Raw genomic sequence first — 4,702 nt, 5'->3', positions numbered from 1 at the left:
TCCTAGCGTCCTCCCCGATATCATCGGCCATTTCACTCATGCCTCCATTAACCCCACCTCGTTCACTCTTCCCCCCGAGGGATGGGTGTGCCCGCTAATGACTCCCCCCACCCCTCCAAAGTACCGCCAACCAGGTAAACCCCTTTAGGGCGGTTACCTGCCCCACCCCCCGGGACTGGGCAAGCCACACACATCCCCGCCCACTCAAACATCCCTGCAACACCAAATTGCCTAATTCCAAAGCTTGCTGACCACATCTCTCATTTCCATCATGTAATACGCATTCCCCATCCTGGAAAGATGCACTCCGTCATCCCTAAACAGTAGCGGTTCCTCCAGTCACAGTCCAGGGTGAGCTATAACCTTAATGTACTTGTCCCCACAAAAAACTCGCATTGCCCTGTTAAGCTTCCGTCGTGCCTTCTCAATTGCCCCATGTTTAACAGCGCCCCTCCATATTCTTCTCGGAGCAAATTCACTCCAGGCAATGCAGGTACCTGCCAGCCTGTGCTTTAATACCTCCAAGTCTCTTTGCATCAGCTGTAAGAGCACCAAACCCGACAGCCGAACCAAATCATTTCCCCCCAAATGGATGATCAACAGATCAGGGCATTCCTTCTGTGGGACCATCTTCGCGAGCCAGGGCAATAGTGCCCCCCATCGCATTCCCCCTTTTCCCCACCAGTGCACCTCGTGATGTTGTCCTTTGAGTCCCATGTTACGGCCGTACACCTGTTGCTCCGCATACTTTGACGCCCAGTGCACGAAAGAATGCCCCACAATCCACGTGACCGTCTTGGCCCCAGGTCCTCCCACGCAACCTATGGGAGAAAAATATGTTAGTTATTAATCAAGGGGGGGTGGAGAATGGACCACTTGTCCTGTGTAACCAGGGTCTTTCAATAGTGTCCGTCATAAAAAACCCTCATAACTGTACACAGGCCGGTGGCGGTATATCTTGATTCTCCGCCTTTGTGTACTGTTTCAGCATCATCATTGGGTCTTTTTCTTTGTAAAAATGCTGACCTCCACCTGGAGGAAGACCTGCTGGTACTGTCAGTAGTGGTCAGGAATAAGGGTAAAAAGGTGCTCGTGCTCTCGTGAAATGTTTAAAATCCCTATATCACTTGTGTCCTCAATGATTTATTAGGGAATCAGTAATGTGGGAGGTTAAAATTAGAATCGTGCGTTTCTAAGACCGAGTTACTGATCTAGCGCACTATTAGGGTCAACATGTTTCAGCCCTCTGCGAAGTCTAGGGGCTTTCGTCAGGACCGAAGTTGAGTATGCGGGGCCCCTTTGGGCTCTGCAGAGAGAGGTGTACTCACCATTCTTGTGTCGTAAGGTCAGACCAATAGTATCTGTACCTGAAAAGAAAAAGGGGAGAAAAGGGCAGTTGTACATGAAACCTAATGCATTGTTAGTTTCAGGAGGAGACTGCTGAAACAGAAATACTCAGTTTACCACATTGGGTGTGAGTTCTTAGCATAAGTTATGCGTTTGAATGAATACAAATACAAAAAAAGGGGGGGTTGGGAAACATTACGGATAGGTTCAAGTTTACAGGAGTATACATCAAACTAGATTGACATTAGTGCCAAAGGCTGTTGATAGAAAATTGTTTTCTCATTTCATTATATTTTATAATTTATAAACATGATGGTCAATTACTCAGGACCGTGAGGCAGTGGTAGGTTTAGTAGATGCGCTGTCTCACTTGTTGAACGTGTACCTGATTCTTTATATCTTTGTGACGAAGGAAAGGTCATTGAGTGCGTAAGTGACTGACTAATGTACATTTAAAAAAAAAACAACAATCATTGCACCCAGGGTATCTGAAGGACTCAATTGGCGTATATGGTTCATAACGAGTCCGAAGTTTTCGTGCAGCAGAGGAGTGTAAGGCTTAAAGAATCAAACATATGCGCGGTGCGTTATTAGCAAAGGAAATGTGCGCAATGTAAAAAACAGTTTAACGGCGGCCTTTACCTTATGAGCGTTAGAATGAAACATCATGGAGTCACCGGTGGGCCTCAGAATACCGATTCTATTCTGGGAAGAAATACATTTGTTAAGAGGTATCTTACTTGAGATGTGGGTGACGGCAGGAAGGTCTGCTATAAGGTTTGTTCGTATCTCTCACCGGTTCTTACACAGTAATTCACTTGTGCTGGCTCTGTACACGGTGCTCCGAATGACGCGGGGGCCGCTCATGGTTCGTTTGTATCCCCGGTAATGATAAAAAGGGAAGAAGAACTATTGATGGTGTTGGTTGGCATGGTTGATTGGCACAATGTTCTTTATTAATGGTGGAAAGACTGCAGCGCGGTGAACAATTCTTCTATCGGTTAAAAATTGATAACAGATGGTGCAAATAATGTAGGTATATGATATTGTTTATATTTTGAGCGAAAAAATAATGTGTTTAGTGAACATGGGATGTGAGTCATTTTACGTTTCAATAAAGATTTTTATTTAGATTCTGAAAGATATTGGTCTACTATTGTGACAGACTCCCTGTTTCTCTAAATGTTTGTGTATAAAAATAGAGCAGTAAAGAAAAATAGAGCAGTTAAGGGGTGGTCTATTACTTTAGGTGTTTTATGTAAGAATAACATCTACGGTCAGTCATGATTTTTCTACAGGATCTTGTGGTTCATGATAATACATGCCAAGGAATATTATCGTTCATTCCCCCTGTGTCCGTGTGGAGACGGTAAATCCAACGTTGTTCTTTTTCGAAAAGAATCTTCTCTGCATTGTGTGATTTTGTTTTTAGAGACTCAAGAATTACCCACTTGAGGTCATCGGGATCATGATTATGTTCAATGTAGTGTTTGCTCATCCTGGTTGTTACTCGTTTGCAAGTTACGTTGCTCCTGTGTTCAAAAATTCGGAGTTTCACTTTACGGCACGTCATCCCTATGTATTTAAGGCCACAGGGACATACAATCATGTAAATTACATGTGTTGTATTGCAGTTTGTGTGATGACGTAGCGTCCATGTGAGATTGGGTAGAAGTTGTAGTGTTTTGGTTGACTTAGTGAGTTTACAGACTGAACAGGAGCCACAAGGGTGGTGTCCTACTATTGGGTTTAGGTTCCAAAGTGTTGTCAAGTTTCCTTTATTTGTAGCAGGAATTGGTCTTGTGTGTACAAGAAGGTCCTTGATATTCTGTGTTCGCTTATTGGCGAAGCGTGGTTTAGGCCAATTCAGGTTATTGGACGTTAGAATTCTCCAGTTTCTGTTTATTATTTTCTTTACAGTATTTGTGGATGTGCAGTATGGTGTGACACAAGTCAATAGGTCTGCTGGTTCTTCTCGTGGAACAGATTCCAGTAAACATTCTCTGGGCTGATTCCTTGCTCTTTTTTGGCAATTCTTTATTGTCTTTATTGGGTAATTCCTCAGTTCTAGCTTGTGTTCTAAAGCTTTAGCTTGTGTCTTGTAGTCCGTCAGCTTGCTGCAGTTTCGTTTTAGTCGTAGAAACTGACTGTAAGGTAAATTTTCCCTCAAAGGTCGAGGGTGGAAACTTGTAAGATAAAATGCTGTTTCTTGCTGTTGGCTTGTAGAAGGTTTTGGTTTGTAGTGTATTGTTCTCAGAAAAAATCGTGACGTCAAGGAAGTCTATTTTTCTGCTGTCTGATGAATATGTGAACTTGAGACACTCGTCTCTTGTGTTGATCCATGTAAGAAATTCTTGTAGAGCCTCTTGAGAGTGTTCCCAGATCATTAAGATGTCATCTATGTATCTGCGCCAGAATTTCATCCGTGTCAGGAAGGGGTTATTGGGGTTCTGTATCCATTGTCGTTCAAAATCACTAACGTATAGTCCCGCTACACTGGGGGCGAATGTACTGCCCATCGAAGTACCGTGACACTGAGCAAATAGGGTTCCCTCATATTCAAAAAAGTTTTCAGTGAGGGCCATCCTGCAACACTCTAATACAAAGTACCTAGGGGTTCTGTATTGCCAATCTTGGGAATAGAGAATGTCCTCTAAAGTGTCTAGAGTTTTTTGTTGTGGTATGCTTGTATAGAGATTCTCAACGTCGAGTCCTACCAAGAGCATTGTCCGTTCATCATATGTTTGATCTTCCAGCAGGTTAAGGAGATCTCTTGTATCTTTTAGATAAGTGGGTGTTTTCTGTACTATTGGTCTCAGGAATTGGTCTGCAAATTGTGAAAGTGGTTCAAGGACAGAACCAATCCCTGAGACTATTGGGCGTCCTGGTGGGGGTAACTTGTTCTTATGGGTTTTGGGTGATGAGTAGAAATATGGAGTTCTGGGTGATTTTGTTCTGAGAAATTCAGCTTCATATTTTGAGATCCATTGATTGGTCTCAGCCTCCTCGACCATGAGTTCGACTGTTCTTTGTAGTCTTTTGGTTGGGTCTACAGTTATCTTTTGATAGAATTTTGTGTCTCAAAGTAGTGTTAAGCATTGATTATTATAACCCTGCTTGCTCAGGAGGACAATGGCTCCCCCTTTGTCTGCTGGTTTTATTACTAGGTCTTCGTTCTTGCGTAGTTCCATCATTGCTCTCTTTTCTTGTTTTGTGATATTCACAAAAGGTCTTGTAGTTGGTCTTATATTGTCTACCTCTTTCAGGATTGCTTGCTCAAAGGTTTGTATTTCTACAGGGACCATCTGAGTTGGTGGACAAAAGGTTGATTTGGGTCTAAGATTAGAGTCACTGT

At 43.0% G+C, this 4,702-nt stretch overlaps 1 pseudogene; it reads right to left on the bottom strand.

Annotated features, from left to right (window-relative positions):
• Positions 1 to 231: 231 nt before the first annotated feature.
• On the bottom strand, positions 232 to 2,920 carry LOC146831483 (uncharacterized; annotated as a pseudogene).
• Between the last annotated feature and the right edge of the window lie 1,782 nt (positions 2,921 to 4,702).

The sequence above is a fragment of the Triturus cristatus genome, chromosome 5_1 (genome assembly GCF_964204655.1).
Source record: "Triturus cristatus chromosome 5_1, aTriCri1.1, whole genome shotgun sequence".
NCBI lineage: Eukaryota > Metazoa > Chordata > Amphibia > Caudata > Salamandridae > Triturus > Triturus cristatus.
Note: the sequence above shows the minus strand (reverse complement) of the source record. Positions and strands in the feature narration are given on the sequence as shown.